The 18,110-nt window shown below is 35.1% G+C and overlaps 1 pseudogene; it reads right to left on the minus strand.

Moving 5' to 3' along the window:
- Positions 1-3,291: 3,291 nt before the first annotated feature.
- On the minus strand, positions 3,292-4,401 carry LOC102126949 (phosphoserine aminotransferase pseudogene; annotated as a pseudogene).
- Between the last annotated feature and the right edge of the window lie 13,709 nt (positions 4,402-18,110).

Genomic DNA, 18,110 nt, shown 5'->3' on the forward strand with positions numbered 1-18,110 from the left:
GAGAAAAGTCAGCTTCCACCCACACCTGACAGAATGGATCTCCTCACCTGCTTCTTCCTCCCTTAGTTCAGCATTCCTCATCACATATGTTCTGATAGTGATATTTATTTGTTAACCCTCTCTAACTCCCTTTAGCATCATTAATGCAGGTATTTCCTCCTGTTCATTCATCACAGTAAGCTCACTGCTCAGAATGGTGCCCTTGAACTATTTAGACGGGTCTCAATCAATGTCTTTTGAACTCATGGAATACTGGTTGAATGTTGATTCCTCAGTATGAACTTTGTCAATTGCATGTGGAGGTGAAATATTGTATTACTACATTGAAATATCCATAAATTGAGAATTGGATTATATTAAAAGGAAGAATAGAGAGAAATAATAATTGGGTGTGTTTCAATTCTAGGAATGAAAATATATCATTAAAAAAACCCAGTTAATAAAGGCTTTGTGGAACACAGAAAGTTTAAGAAACAACATGCCAGGTGAATTAAAGCAGTATTTGCATCAAAGAGTACTAATGTACAAGAAAATCTTATTTTTACCTGACATATGATAAGAACAAGTAATGCTGTCATTTCTGAATATTACTTCATCTTATTGATTCATATTACATTTAATCATTAGCTCATAAATGCACATAAATTCCCATTCAGAGAGATATGAATGGATGATATGTTAACTTTGTTTTACACCTGAGCAAATTAAAAGAGAGAATAGAAATGACATAGCCAAGGTCAAACAACAATTTATCGTTGAACTTGGAGTAGAATCCAGAAATTCCAATTTTTCTGAATTGTCACATCATCCTTAATGGCATACACTCATTCTTTCTGTATTGTAGACTTTGTCTGCCAATAATTTATTTTTATTTATGTGTTTACAAAAATGTCATCAACATATAGTTAAGACCAATCATTTCTTTGGATTTAGTCACAATTTTTAAATTATTCAATTAGAATTGGTGGCTCATACTTCTCTAAAATTAAGTTTAGCATTTGTTGACTTTTCAATCATCTTAAAATTCACGGATATCTTTCAACTTATTCTTCAAAGAAAATTTTAGGTAAAGAAGCTCACAAATTGGACTTGAAATCTCACCACAGCTTCCAAAGTGAGGAAGGGCATATAGTATTTTGAGATTAAAAGAAGAAGGAACTTACTCAAGGTCATGTAAGCAATAGTCAGGCCAGTATTTGATTTCTATACTGAATGATTCCAAAGTTCTTGACTTTTTAACTTGTTGTACTTTTCCTTAGAAGAGATTGCATACCCCAGCCTAGAGAATATTCAAGTCCAACTAAAATGGCACTAACAAATTACTCCAGTATGGTCACATTTGGACAAGATGCCTGGAGTATCTTTTCATGTCAAGAAGCAAGAAAATACTTAAAAAATGGGCCAGGTGCTGTGGCTCACGCCTGTAATCACAGCACTTTGGGAGGCCGAGGTGGGAAGATCATGAGGTCAGGAGATCGAGACCATCCTGGCTAACACGGTGAAACCCCTCTCTACTAAAAAAATATAAAAAATTAGCCGGGTGTGATGGCAGGCGCCTGTAGTCCCAGCTACTCAGGAGGCTGAGGCAGGAGAATGTTGTGAACCAGGGAGGCGGAGCTTGCAGTGAGCTGAGATCGTGCCCCTGCACTCCAGCCTGGGCAACAGAAATAGACTCTGTCTCAAATTAAAAACAAACAAACAAACAAACAAAAAAGGCAAGTACTTAAAAAATGAAAAAAAAAAAAAAAAGAAAATGATGAAGGTTATGTCAAAGGCCCACAGTAGTCAACCAAGAAATGGCCAAAAAAAATGGAATAAGTTAATAACCAAAATAAAAAATGTACTGTGACCAAACTATAAAATAAAATTCATGTATATATACTGATATAAATAAATGACTGAATAAATAATACATGTGAGAAAGAAGACAAATTTCCTGTACAGAAGAAGTCCAAATAATTTGTTTTCGTTTCAAGGAGGAAGAGCATAACCCTTCATCCCTTAAGAGTAAGTATAATGGCTTTCTTCTATAGGGTATGGTATGAAAACCTTGTATCAAAGAAGACAAGATAAATAAATGAAATATGGTGTCATGAATGAGATCCTGGAATAGAAAAAGCATACTAGGTAAAAACCAATACAATCTGAATAGCTGAGGCAAATGAACCCCTGTAATAAAAGATGTCAGTAATGCTGGAAACTGGATGTGGATGGGAACAATTTGTACTATCCTTGCAACATTTCTGTCTATCTGAAAGTGTTCTGAAATGTTTTTTAGACGTTTTAGGACTTTAATGTTCTTCACATATTCAACATAAAATAGTGACAATAGATAAACAATAGGGGAAAGACTTTTCAGCAGAGTATCACTCTCGTCATTAAACATTACAAAGAAAACAGTCAAGAAAACAAAGGATAAGGTAATTTAACAGAAGTGTTTAGTTTAATGGCACAATTAAAAAACAACCAACCAATCAACTTTCTCTTCTACCTATGGAAATAATGGTAAAAATGAATCAATAACTTCCAGATCTTTTTTACAAAATAGCTTAAAAAGAGGAAGGGGAAGACTGGGAAGCAGGTGCAAGTATTGTTAATGGAATGCTATAATGCACAAGGTCAAGGATTTAATAAATTCCAAAAGTCTCTACATGTATCAGTGATAACTGTATTATTAGAAATATAAATGCATATGAATATAAAGCATATGGTATTAACAACAGACCTTGCTAATATATATAGATATATAAAGTATGTCTCTTCTCTTGTAATAACAGTATAAAGATTGATCTACAGTTTGCCTTTTGTCTGGTTCTATTAAACCACTCCTCCGGTGGTCAATGTTGACCTTGAATCAACAGCCGCTGAACCCAGGAGATCCCACAGATGTCCAGATTCAGCACCTAGAGGGCCCCATTTACCGTCTATGCTGCGTGTTCCCATGATTCCAAAAATACTTCATTGCAACTTGCATTATTATATCCACAGGCCAGTTTGAAATCTAAGTAAAAAAAGTAGCAGCAAAGGCAAAATAAGCTGGAATTTGTTAGAAAAGCAAAGAGAAAATTTTTGAAAATGCTTCCAATTCAAGTCAGAATTAAGGTGAACATTAGTTCACACCAGCTTTGCAGAGCTGTAGATGTTTTGCTGTTGTTATTTCAAAAAAGAATCTATAATAAACATGCTCATTTGAGAAAAATACTGTGTTTGTTAACTTTTTGTAGCTGTCCCCAAGTTACTTTAAACTTTGTATTCTTTTCAATAACAGAGTATATCCTGGTTAGGATCTGTTCATAGCTGATGCATCTCCAAAAATTTTTCATGAAGGCAGCCAGCTTCCGAACATGTTCAATCTTGACAGCATTATACAGAGAGGTCTGGATGCCTCCCACAGACCTATGCCCTTTCATGGACAACATATTGAGTTCAAGAGCTTTATCGAGAAATCTTTTTTCTAAAGCGTCATCTCCTTTGACATTGCCAATGCAGAATGGAATATTCATCTTGCTTCTATTTTGGGGCTCCACTGGACATGCGTAGAATCCTTGAGAATTATCAATAATCTCATAAATCATTTTGGATTTGATGGAGCTAAGCTTCTCCATGGCCACAGCACCTCCACTGTTTTTAATCCACTCCAGGACCAAGCCCATGATGTAGATGCTGAAACACGGAGGCACGTTATACAAGGAGCTGTTTCCAGCCTGCACCTTGTATTCCAGGACCGAGGGACACTCTCGGAGGGCAAACCCCAGTTGGTCATCACTGACAATCACCACGGTGCCCCCGCAGAGCCAGCGTTCTTCTAGGCACCAGCAAAAGTCACACCAAACTTGGAAACATCCGCTGGCTTGGACAGGAAGTGTGAGGGCATGTTACAAACCAGTACTGCTCCTTTGACATCGGTTATAAAGTCCAACTCCACATCGTGGACCGTCTCATTTGCGCGATAATACACGGAGGAGGCATCCGAGTTGAGGTTCCAGGTGCTTGGATCTGGAATTTTTGTATAATTCCCAAATTTAGAGTGAACAATATTTATAGTCCCAAATTCCTTGGCTTCTTCTGCAGCCTTAGCTGACCAAGCTCTTGTCACCACATAGGCCGCACTCTTTCCTACTTTCAAGCCAATAAGCTTTAAGGGGACAGCACTGAACTGGCTCGACCCACCTCCTTGCACAAAAATCACCTCGTAGTTGTCTCGAACAGCTAGCAATTCCCACACAAGAGTCTCTGCATTGTTAATAATCTTGGCAAAATCTAACGACCTGCAACTCATTTCAAGAACACTAATGCCAATTCCTTTGTTTGTAATAATTCGTTTTGCATCTCTAACAACACTGAGTGTGGCAGCTTGGTTGTACCAGGTCCAAAGTTGACCACCTACCTCGGGGCGACCATGCTGCGGCTGCGTTGGTGGCGAGTCAGCCAAGGAGGACTGAGAGTGAACTACCAGCGTTCCCGGCCGCTGCGGTGCAAGCCTCACTGTTCTGAAATTTAAAAAAGTAAAATAAAAGTGTACATAAAACACATGCTTACGTACATGATCAAATGACATTCAACAATTTATAATTTATAAATATTACCTAAATGATTTATTTTAACAACCCAATGGTGTGTGCTATCATCATTTCCATTCCATTCCCCAGATGAAAAAACTGGGTCTCAGGGATGCTCTCTAACTGGCCCAAGATCAGAGAGCTCAGGCTCTCAAACACGTGTCCAGTGTTTGAAACTGTCTAGCCTGGCTCTCGCGTCTGTATCCTTCAACCATATAGTGTGCTGTTTTTGGCATATAAAACTTTTATCCAGCCTAATTTTGAATTTTCATTTTTTATTTATGAAAGTATTTTATTATTTAGAGTAAAATACATTTTAATTCTGTTCATTTTATACTTAAGGAAGTTTGTCTCTAGGTTTTAAAACCATATTTTAGTTTTGTTGTAAACAGGAAATGACAAACAATGAATTTGATCATGTCTGACAACATTCAAAAGGCTTGGAAGGAGCAGCTTATAAAGCAGCTGTTTGATTGCTTACGGTAAAACTCATTGAACGATCCGATTCTTTCCTGGAAGATTTACTTAGGAATGAAATAATACTAGGGAAAAATAAGTATGGGCAATGAAATGTAAACTGGGAATCAAAATGAAAAGCATAATAATTTAAACACCTTGATGTTTTTTAATTGCTATATAAAAAGAAGACATTGACTAGGATGTGTGTGGGGGGAGGGAGTTTGCCTTTTTGAAACAACAGGACTGCCATCTCTCCCAACTGAAGGACAATGGCTTGTGAATATACAGGGCACTGACACTGATGCCATTGAGCAAAAGCTTTTCTTAAGGCATATTCACCTGGCCCATCCCTAAGTTTACAAAATATTTTGTATGCATGGTACATGGGAGATGGAAAACTGTGTTAAAATGTCAAATCTCCTCCTAAAGAGGAAAAGTTTTGCAGACAAATCAAGAATGCAAACCATTTGTAAATCAGGGTTTTTTGTTTATTTGTTGATTTGTTTTTCTATGAATTGTCTTTCGTAATTCAATGAAGGAGAGTATTTCAGTTCCAGATGAAAAATCTGAAGCATAGTGACAGAACATAACTATTATTCATTCACTGAGAGGCAAAAGAATCATTTTTAATACAAATGTTGAGACTTGTGAAAGTAAAATCTATTCCTCTAGAAAGTATGTAGAAAAAGAGCTTATATATAACCAAAATACATTACCGTTCTTACAATTAGTTTGAGGTTTGGTAATTTTACAAAAAAGACCTGCTTTTTGGAGGAGAAAGTGATTAAATTGTGCCTTCCTTTCTTTCTCTTTCTTTCTTTCTTTCTTTCTTTCTTTCTTTCTTTCTTTCTTTCTTTCTTTCTTTCTTTCTTTCTTTCTTTCTTCCTTCCTTCCTTCCTTCCTTCCTTCCCTTCTTTTCTTTCTTTCTCTCTTTCTTTCTCTTTCTTTCTTTCTTTCTTTCTTTCTTTCTTTCTTTCTTTCTTTCTTTCTTTTCTTTCTTTCTTTCTTTCTTTCTTTCTTTTCTTTCTTTCTTTCTTTCTTTCTTTCTTTCTTTTTCTTTCTTTCTTTCTCTTTCTCTTTTTCTTTTTTTTCTGTCTTTCTCTCTCCCTCCCTCCCTCGCTTCTTCCTTCCTTCCTTCCTTCCTTCCTTCCTTCCTTCCTTCCTTCCTACCTACCTTCCTTCCTTCCTTCTTTCCTTCCTTCCTTCCTTCCTCCCTCCCTCCCTCTCTCTCTCTTTTTCTTTCTTTCTTTCTTTCTTTCTTTCTTTCTTTCTTTCTTTCTTTCTTTCTTTTTCTCTTTTTCTTTTTTTTCTGTCTTTCTCTCTCCCTCCCTCCCTCGCTTCTTCCTTCCTTCCTTCCTTCCTACCTTCCTTCCTTCCTTCTTTCCTTCCTTCCTTCCTCCCTCCCTCCCTCCCTCTCTCTCTCTTTTTCTTTCTTTCTTTCTTTCTTTCTTTCTTGCTTGCTTGCTTGCTTTCTTTCTTTTTCTTCTTTCTTTCTTTTTCTCTTTCTCTCTGTCTCTCTCTCTCTTTTTTTTTTAACAGAGTTTTGTTCTGTTGCCCAGGCTAAAGTGCAGTGGTGCCATCTCAGCTCACTGCAACCTCCACCTCCTGGGTTCAAACGATTCTCCTGCCTCAGCCTCCCAAGAACCTGGGACTACAGTCACACACCACCATGCCTGGCTAATTTTTGTATTTTTAGTGAAGATGGGGTTTCACCATGTTGGCCAGGCTGGTCTCAAACTCCTGACCTCAAGTGATCCACCCGTCTTGGCCTCCCAAAGTGCTGGGATTATAGGGGTGAGCCACTGCAGCCAGCCAAATTGTGCTTTCTTTAAAATATATACTTCATGACTTTTGAAATTTGCAACCAGTAGATTTCATATCACAGCAGGCTTATCAAGAAGCTCAAATAATTTAGAATGAGAAGACTTCCCCTCTGGCAATATAATTTCCTACCTTGCTCAGAGATTAATACTTTAATCCTGGTATTGTTTGATTCATCATGCAATTCATATTCCTACCAATTAATCTCTATTCTGAGAAGATTTCAACTTAGTAGTTAACAAATAACTTTATTAAATGACATGTCTCAAATATGACTTCTTTGGGTCTGGATGTTTAATGTAACCCTAATTAGCATTAACTTTCTAAAAATTGTGACTAGATTAAACATCTTTTACTGACACTTGAGATTCTTATAATGCTATTCCTAATTCAAGAAATCTCAGTCTCAAGGAAACACCTAATATATGAAAACAAATAATATTAATGCAGTTCATAGAGCACCAACAATAGGCATGTATGCCCACATGGATTCATCATTTAAAATTTATTGTAGATTGCATGTGGGTTTCCATGCTTTTTAAAACACAGCCTCTGAGGGCAGAGGCCTAGATTGTGGAATGTTCATACATTTGAGGGTTTTCTACATGATAAAATTTGCTTCAATCAGATGGATAAGGATAAAATTTGGCAATTTAAAAGTTAAAGGATTTTGAAGAAAGTAAGCCTTCTTCTTTCAAGGGACATTCTTTTAACCCTACTTACCATCTTTCTTGTTCCCACTCTATGCATCTTTCCAAAAAATATCATAGAATAAGGATGTTATTTTTACTTTGTCTATTTGCTTTATTTTCACCAGGTCTTATAGGAAATAAAAATAATTATTTCATATAACATTATTTATGGCATCCTAATATGTGCCAGGGCCTCTTCTATCTGCTGGGAATAGAGCTCATAAATGGAGAACAATGTTCAAAATGTATTTGTTTAGTAAGCCTTGTTTCCATTTTGACTGTCCCAGACTAGTCACTTTTTATTTAGGGGCAGGGAGCTTCAGGCTCCAAAACCCAGTGTAACCAAATATCAAGCAAGTCATTCCCACTGCCTTCTAATACTTTCACTTGCTGGCACAAAAGTCAACTATTTCCCCTGCTAGACCCAGCTCCTCTGGGAGGACTTCCTGGTCTTTGATCCCTTTTCCAATCAAATGGACTAGCTGGTCTTGTTAGTATGCAGATACAGAGCATGCATTTGCTTATAATACCTCTTTTCCCTGAAAGTGTTATGTTAGTAAATTTCAAACCTACCTAGAAAAAAGTCACAAGAACAGCCCAATGAACACCAATATAAACTTCACACAATTAAAAACATTCTGCATATTTGCCTTACCTATTCACACCTGTGTCTTAACATTAGATAGTCAGTTCCCTTAAAACAATGTCTGAGTATTTCTTTAATGATCTCTCTTATGGTTAATTTTATGTTACAACTTGGCTAGGCTATAGTATTCAGTTGTTTGATCAAAGATCAGTCTAGATGTTGCTGTGAATGTGTATTTTTAGCTATGATTAACACTTCAATCAATAGTTACTGATTTGGTACCTTGGATAAAGCAGATTAACCTCCATAATGTGGATGAGCCACATCCAATCAGTTGAAGACCTTAAGAGCAAAAACTAAGGGTAACTGAGAAAGAAGGAATTCTCATGCAATGTAGAAATGTTCCCTAATTTTCCAGCTTGCCAACCTTCAGAATTAATACTAAAAATTGTAACATCAACACTTAACTTCATCTTCAGCTTGCCATGCTGATCTTGAACTTGCTAGCTCCCTAGCCTCACCATCATGTACGCGAATTTCTTAAACTCTTCTTAAAAAAAAAATACACACACACACATACACACACACACACACACATATGAGAGAGAAACTCTGTATGTATCCTTCATATAACTATATATGTCCTATAGTTTCTTACTAATACAATCTGTACATCATTAATATATTCTCAACAGGTAACAGAGATCTTGGTACATATTGGAAATATGCTAGAGATGGTAATGGGTACTAAAAGAATGTGTTTTGAAGAAACTAGACTTAATTTCCTCAAGTCCTTTACTGTTTATCTCAATTATTTGCTTACTTTTCCATGGTCATTTTGCTCCTACATTTTGTGTCCCCCATCTTTCATAAATGTTTGCTTCAAAACTAGATTTGAGAAATAACTACTTAAGGTTTCTTTTATTTTATGTGCTGGATAAAAGACATACCAGAAATCTGTACACATAGAAACAAAAGTAATAGAACAGTAATAAGGTACTGGGAAAGCTAATCCATCTTTATCAGCAGTATGACAGAAAGTATTTATTCAGTCTCATTTATTCACTATGGTGACGTAGTCTGAATCAGCACCCAGGCCCAAACATGGGCACCAAGTAATCAAAGCATGCAGTGAGGATACGGGCACCAGATGGAAATTGAAAGCAATAGATAAAAATGCCTCAAAAAGAAAGGAAGTGTAGAAGGATTCTGGGATGATGACAAAGTAGGAAAGACCCACCTTCCTGCCTGGACAACAATTGTACTTTCAAAATGTGTTAGATGTAACTATTTTGGAAATCTGATGTCTATCCCTTGTCTTTCAACTTCCAGAGGAAGACTTAGACAGTAAATTGTGTTTAATTTTGGTCCATTCCATCTCTGAGCACAGTAACAAGTACCTAGTCCCGACACAAGCTCCACAGCAGGAAGCCATGAACATGTTCCTCTAGAAGCTTGTACACAGCTAGCAGGAGCCAGGGTGAGCAATAAGGACCCTTTTCTCCAAATATCAGAGACCTGTCTTCTGATTTCTCATTACTGTTGTTGATCACAGAGGCACAGATGAAGAGGTGGGCAGGCACCCTTGCATCTCCCTCCCTACTCTTACAAGCCTCCTCTCATAGGACTGAAGTGACTTCCAGAGGATTTAAAGGCCAGCATATTTTTTAAAAATGTCATCATTTCTTTTCTTTTCTTATTTCATTTCCCCCTGTTTTTTTTCCCAGTTTAGGAACCACAAACCAAAGCCTAGGGTGTTGTGAAACAACAGAAGAAATAAAGAAGTCTCTGTGCATGCCCAGGGAAAGGCACAGGCTCAGAAAGACCAAAGAAGAAATTAAGTTTATATGTCAGGCTGATAACTGACACAGAAATAGCTGGCAATAGTCAAAAAACAGAAACAAAAATCAACAAACCATGATGAAAGGGTAGTCCTATTTCCAGAGAGTTATCACGTTATTTGATTCAAATGTCTAGTTTTTAACCAAAATAACCACCAGACATATGTCTTAATCTGCTAAGACTGCCATAACAAAATGCCATATACTGGGTGACTTAAGCAACAAACAACTGTTCCTCACAGTTCTGGAGGCTAGAAGTCGGAGATCAGAGTGCCAGCATAGTTGACTTCTTGGTGAGGGCTCTTTTCATGGTTTGCAGTGGAATGCCTGCTTGCTGTATCATCACATGGTAGAGAGCGAGATCTCTCATGTCTCTTTATATAAGGATATTAATCTCACCATTAAGGGCCCAAGTTTCATGTTCTAATCTAACCCTAATCACCTCCTAAAGGCCTCACCTCCAAATAATATCACATCGAAGAGTAGAGTTTCAACACAGGAATTATGGGAGGACACAAATATTCAGTCTATAACAGTATACAAAGAAACAGAAAATAAGGCCCATTCCAAGGAAAATCAAGCGATCAATCAACAAAAACTGTCCAGAATGACCAGATGTTGGAATGTGGAATTAATAAATAGAGACTTTAAAACAACTATCTCAAGCAACTAAAGGAAGATGTGGAGAAAGTCAAGAAAACAATTTATCAACAAAATGGAAACATCAATTAAAAAAAAAATAGAAAGCCTAAAAAGACACCAATAAGAAATTCTGGAGCTGAAAATACAATAAATTAAAAAAAAAAACAACTCACTCACTAGAGAGATTCAAATACAGATTTTAGCAAGCAGGAAGAAAGAAATAATGAATTCAAGATAAAATAATTAAAATTGACTTTGATGAAGAGAAAGAAAAAAGACTAAAGAACTGTGAAAAGAGACTAAGGGCATGTGATACCCTACAGCAGACCAACATATGTACTGTAGGAGTTTCAAAAGGAGAAAAGAGACAAAGGGGCAGAGGAATATTTTAAGAAGTAATAGCCAAAACTTCCCAATTAGATGAAAGATATGAACATAAATATGCAGGAAGCTTAGTGAACTCCAAGTAAGATGAACTAAAAGAGACCCACACCATGACACATTATAATCAAATTGTTGAAAGACAAAGAGAGAAGGTTTTGAAAGAAGTAAGAGAGAAGCAATTTATTATATAAAAAGTATCCTCAATCAGACTATGAGCAAATTTTTCATTAGAAACTTTGAAAGCCAGAAATACTGAGGCCAATATATTCAAAGTACTAAAAAGAAAAAAAAAAAAAAGGCCAAACCAAATCTGTCAACCAAAAATCCTATATCTCACGAAACTATCCTTCAAAAGTGAGGAAAATATTAAGACACTCCCAGATAAATAAAAGTGAAGGAGTTCATCACTACTAGACCTTCCCCACAAAAAATGCTAAAAGAAATCCTTGAGGTTGAAATAAAAATACAGTGGAAAGTAACTTGAAGCTTTATAAAAAAATAAAAATCACAGTAAAGGTAAAAGCAGAGGCATTTTATTAAAGCTATTGCTAACTTTGTTTGTTACTCCACTTTTTTTCCTACATAATTTAAGAAAAAATTTTAATTATTAGTAAAAACTAGTGTTATTGTAACATTATTACTCCACACTTTTTCTATATAACTTTAGATACTAATACATTAAAAATGTTAGTTTATATTTTTAGACTCATCATGTATAAAGATGTAATTTTATGACATCAATAACTGAAAGAGGGTGGGGATAACTGTACAGGAGTTTATATTGTGTATGTTATTGAAGTTAAGCTGGTGAAAATTCAAATTAGAATGTTATAACTTTAGTATGTTAAATGTAACACCCATAGAAACTACAAAGAAAATAACTATAGAATTTAAACATAAAAAATGAGGAGAGAATTAAAACATTTCACTGCAAAAAAAATCAACTTAACACAAAGAAATTAGTAGTGCAGGAAATGAGGTACAAAAAAATCTATAAAATATGTAGTAAACAAATAGCAAATGACACAAGTTCTTCATTATCAGTAATTACTTTAAATCTAAATGAATTAAAATCTTCAATTAAAAGACAAGGATTGGAAGAATAAATTTTTTTGAAAAGCATGATCTAACCACATATGCCTAAAAGAGACTCAATTTAGATCCAAAGACATAGATAGAATGAAAATGAACAGTTAAAGAAAGATATTTCATGTAAATAGCAACCAAAGAGAGTAGGGCTGACTATAGTAATATCAGACAAAATCAACTTTAAATCAAAGATGATTACAAGAGAGAAATAAAAACATTATATATTAATAAAAGTTTCAGAAGAAGAACATATAACAATTATAAGTATATACATACCTATTAACAGGCCATCAAAATATATGAAGCAAAAATTTACAGCTTGAGGGAGAAATAGATCTAGAATAATAGAGACTTTTATACCTCACTCTCAGTAGTGGATAGAACAAACAGACGGAACATAAGTAAGGAAGTAGAGGATCTAGAACAATAAACTGATTAGACCTAACAGATGTATACAGGACACTCTAACAGACATTCTTCTCAAGTGAACAAGGGACATTTTACAGGACAGACCATATCTATCTATCTAGACCACAAATGAAGTCTCGATGGACTTAAAAAGATAGCTATCATACAAAATATCTTGTATGGCCACAACAGAATAAAATTAGAAATAAATAGCAGGAGAATAATTGAAAAATTCACAAATTTGTAGAAAATAAGCAACACACTTTTAAACAATCAATGAATCAAAGAAGAAATAACAGAGGAATTTAGAAAATGCCTACAGATGAATGAAAACATAAACACAATATTAAAAAAACTTATAAGACACAGCAGGAGTGGTTGCTATGGAGGAAATTTACAGCTGTAAACACTTTAGCATTTTTCACAATAGTAAAAACATGAAAGCAACTCAGTGTTCGTTAAATAGACAAATGGATAAGAAAATGTGGTATATCCATATAACAGAATATTATTCAAGCTTTAAAAGGCAGAAAATTTGGAAGCATGCCACAACATAGGTGAATCTTGAGGACAGGATGCTATATGAAATAAGTCACAAATAGACATATACTGTACAATTCCACTTATATAAGGGACCTAAAAAAGTGTAATTTATAGAGACAGGGAGTGGAATTGTGCTTATTAGGGGTTGAAGGAAGGGGGAAATGGGGTATTTTTATTTAATGGGCAAAGAGTTTCAGTTCTGCAAGGTGAAATTGCCCTGGAGATGGACAGTGGGGATGGATGAAAAACCATTTTAAAATATGTAATTCAGTGGCATTAAGTACATTCATGCTTAATGTACTTCAATATCCATACTTAATGTATACATATACATAATACCACTGAATTGTATACATGTACTTAATACCATTGAATTGTATACTTTAAAATATTTGAAATTGTGTATTTTATGTTATGTGTATTTTATAGGAATCAAAAACACTTTATTAAAGTGATAAAGAAAAAAGGAAGAAAGGGAGGAAGGAAGAAAGAAAGGAAAGAAAGGAGGGATGGAGGAAGGAATAAAGGAAGCAAAGAAGGGAGGGAGGAAGGAAGGAAGGAAGGAAGGAAGGAAGGAAGGAAGGAAGGAAGGAAGGAAGGAAGGAAGGAAGGAAAAAAGGAAGGAAGAGAGGGAGGGAGGAAGGAAAAAGGAGGGATTAAGGTTAAATTAAGGTTCTCAAGCAAGTAATGCCTGAGATCAAAGTTAGAAAGACTGGGGAATCATCACCTGAGAACTTCAGGCAGATTAGATGAGTATGCAACAAAACGTCTTTTTATTCTTGATGTCCTTTCTTAGATTCTATTCCTCTATTAGGTTTTGCTAACACACTGTCTAGGAGAAATATTCTTTTAAGGACCTGGGAGGGAGGCCCAAAGTACAGATTCAAAATACAGATTCCAAAATACAGATAAAAAACTGCACATGACAACAAAAAAGGTAATACACATTTAATTATATATCTACACACTATTTTGTGTTGTCAACTAGTTAACTGCAACTCAATTGAACTCTTAAACAGTAGCATATAAATTATAGTTGTATATGGAATAGCCCGACTTTAAGTAATTTGGTAACATGGTGATGAGCCTTTTAAGAGAAAGAATCAAAGGCCTACAAAAATATTTTGGTTTTATTCCAACTTAGAGACTAACACTCTTGGACTTGATCCTGCTGCTTTTCTGTATGTTTTTACAAATTTAACTCCTTTTAAATAGTAATAAAATAAAAATTAAAAAGAAGGGAAAATAATACTTTATTTTAAGCTATATAAATCAGGGCAGGGTTTTTGTTTAACATAAATTTCTAGATCCATTTGTGTTCCTTCAAACTGTAAAATACCTTAAAGTTTAAATTCCACATTTTTCACATTAACTTTAAATCTTTAAAAATGTCCTTTGTGTAGAGAATCCATGGGTAAATTTGAGAGAGAAATCAGTTTGCCTTGTTTCCTGAGTTCCCAGATGGAAGCAAACGAAAGGGAGCACAGGATGAAGAAGTGGCCACCATTGTACACACACAGGTAAAAACGAATCCAGGAAGGTAGTGTATGAATGTGGTGCTGATTGCCCAGCAGGACAAGCAATTTTGTTTTATTTGATAGTGCGTACAGAATGTATTTGCCTTTGAAATGTTTTTAAATTTTTGGCAGCTGAAGCTTCTGTTTCGTGCTTCTAATCCCAAGCATTTGAATATGACGTTATTTAAACATGGGAGCCAAAATAAAATAGGCATCTTTGGGATGAAAATTAGCCAGCTGCCAGGAAGTAAGGGTTGTGCAATAAACAACTGAGATTGCTGTCCCTTGCCCAGCCTGGAGACTTCTCAGCAATCCCAGGAAGCATCTGTTCTGCATCTCCTGAGAAGGTTCCTTCCATGCAGGATAACCATTGCTGACCTCTTTGTGGAAAGGCGATAAAGCCAACTTACAAGCCTAACATTGCTCATGTCCTTTGGGGTAAAAATGTTAAGATTCCAGTCACACTTATATGAATGAAAAGCATAGCATTTAACATCACTATTGTAACTTGTTAAATAAACAATTGTATTAAAGTTGAAATAATAAAATGAATAAAGTAATACAAAATGTCAGCGGAATTATGTGATATCTGTCAAGGTAGTTTAGAAATTATAAATAATTAAAATATTTCCTCAATATCTATCCTACCATTAAAAGTGATTTTTCTATTTTGATAGAATCAAACACATAAATGGCATAAGTCTTGGATTTTGGTTTCAATACTATTGTTTTGTATTGCATCTATAACCATAATAGATTGACAGTCACAGGTAGAATAAACCATCACCACTGAGGACCATCACAATAGAGTATAAAAAATAGCTTAATGAGAAGGACAAAGAAATATTCCTAAATTAACAGCATTAAGGGCTTTACATATAATATTAAATAACCTTTAAAATAAACAGAAAATTTTCTAATTTTTTACATGATTTCATAGAAATGTTACACATGATAACCTAGAACTGGAAAAAGCACAAATGTTCATCAATAGTTGGACAGACAAACAATCTGTGCTATAAATATGAAATAGAATAATACTCTTCAGCAACAAATGGGAATGAACTAGTGATTCACATGCACATGGACAGAACCCAAAACATAATGCTTAGTGAAATAAACCAGACCGAAAGACTACAAACTATGATTTCATTTACAAATGATGATTTCATTACATGAAGTTCTAGAATAGATAAAAGTAATCTATAGTGACAGAATTCAGATCAGTGTTTGCTTGAGGTAAAGAGTGAAGCTTGATTTCAGAGAGGCCCAGGGGACATTTGTGATGATGCACATGTTTCGTATCTTGATGGTGGTGCTAGTTTTGTGGGTGTACATATTTATATTGCTATGGGTAATTGCATGTTTCAGTAGTTAGATAAACAGTTGGCTTTGTACTTTTCAATGAATTTTAAAGCCCATTTCTGTCCAGAGCTACACTGTTCAATACAGTAGACACAAGTCATATGGGGCTACTTAGTTTAAATATAAGTAGCTATAATTAAATAAAAGTTCAAATTTAGTTTCTGAGTTGTCCTTGCTGCATTTCATACATTCAATAGTCCTATGTGGCTAGGAATTATCATACAAGATCGTGCAATATAGAATAGTTTCAACATTGTAGAAATTTCCACTGGACAGTGCCAGTTTAGAACATACATGAAGACTTTTCAAAATGTATTTCACTGTAAAATTATCATCACTGAATTGTGTATCCAAGCTCAACATTTGGGTAATGCTCAGTCTGACTGCTTCCTCCTCATTTGTGAGACAATAAAACTTTTAAGGCAAGACAATTCTCTGGATATTCAATAACAGCTGACAGAGTCAAGAGCTGGTGTACAGAACAGCCTAGTTTCCCTTCCAGTTTATCACAATTCCAAAGAGCCTTTGCGAGTTTAGGAGCATAGGTAGAAGACGCCAATTGCACCAACCACAGTGGGTGAAAAAGAACATAAAATAAGTGATTTATTGAGAAAAAGAATGAATGAATAAATGATAAATTCCTATAATGTGTTGATTAAAGTTATCTGACATATGTGATAAGTTTCAAAGATGATCTTGAGAAAATCTTTGTTAAAATCCTGTGATAAAAAAGTGGAAGCTTTTCCAACTTTACAAACACAAAGATAAATGGAACCTATAAACGCTTTTTTTTATGGAAAACATGAAACTAAGAAAACTTCCACAAGTTGGAGGAAACAGTACTAGATTTGCCCAGAAAAACTCTTATCCTTGAATTTAAGCTGAGCTACTAATCAATATTTAAGCATGCATAGCATTACAAGTTCAAAGTAACATGACTTCTGGCTTTTGTGAATGTATAACTATAATTAATACAATCCAATATTTAAAAATGTGTTAAAAGTTTAAAAGGAATATTTCAGTTTAAATGATATTTTTGCAATTTGGTCATTCATCATATGGTATGCAATGCCTGTTGCTTGCAGGTTAGCTTTGCCAGTCTATCAGATAGTAACACACATTCCTTTTGTATGTTTTATTAATGCTTAAGTTAATCCTGATATGGTCCAAATTAGAAATCTTGAAAACACAGAACTTCAGAAGAAAATATGACATTTTCGGGTTAGACTCATACTATTTGAAAAAATGTTAGCTAAAACTCAATTATGTGGATCAAAGCAAAGACAGTTTGGACGGGGGCTGTGGCTCATGCCTGTAATTCCAGCACTTTGGGAGGTCGAGGCAGGTGGATCACAAGGTCAAGATTATCAAGACCGTCCTGGCCAATATGGTGAAACCCCGCCTCTACTAAAAATACAAAAACTAACTGGGCGTGGTGGCGCATGCCTGTAGTCCTAGCTACTCGAGAGGTTAAGGCAGGAGAATTGCTTGAACCCAGGAGGCAGAGGTTGCAGTGAGCCAAGATGGTGTCACTGCACTCCAGACTGGTGACAGAGTGAGACTCCATCTCAAAAAAAAAAACAAAAAACAAAAAAGACAGCTCTACATACACCTGAAATAGTTGCCACAGCAAAAAATCTTATAGCTAGACTGATAAATTCATGGTTCATAAATATACTTTGTAAAATATTATAATATATAGCTATATAAATTCATCAAATCATTTTTAATGTGCTCATGTTTTTCATTATTAAGAATTTGCAAATTGTAATATGTTTAGTTAATACATTTTTGGGAAGCAATTATTTATTGCATGGTGTTGCATAGATCTTGAAGAAGAGACCTAGTAAATAATACAAATCTTTTTCAGAGACATCTGAACTTCGGTTGGCAGTAATTTGGAGGTAGGTTGCACCCAGATGGTTAAGGATTGCTTATGATGTATTTTCATCAATATGTCTTATCTTTCATTAATATTATTTTAACATTTTCTACTTAATTAGAAAATATAAAGCTTGCTACTTCTTGTTTAAAAAGCAAATCTCTAAACACTCTTCTATGGAATTCAAATCTTATTATTAAAATTGTATTTGCTAAAGCTAACTGACTTCTGGATGACCCCAGCCCTGTACTGATCAGAGCAGGGAGGAGAAGAGCTCATCCCTAAGTTGCCTCCATCTCTGCACAATGTCTGACATCCTAAC

This window comes from Macaca fascicularis, chromosome 8 (genome assembly GCF_037993035.2).
Source record: "Macaca fascicularis isolate 582-1 chromosome 8, T2T-MFA8v1.1".
NCBI classification, from domain to species: domain Eukaryota; kingdom Metazoa; phylum Chordata; class Mammalia; order Primates; family Cercopithecidae; genus Macaca; species Macaca fascicularis.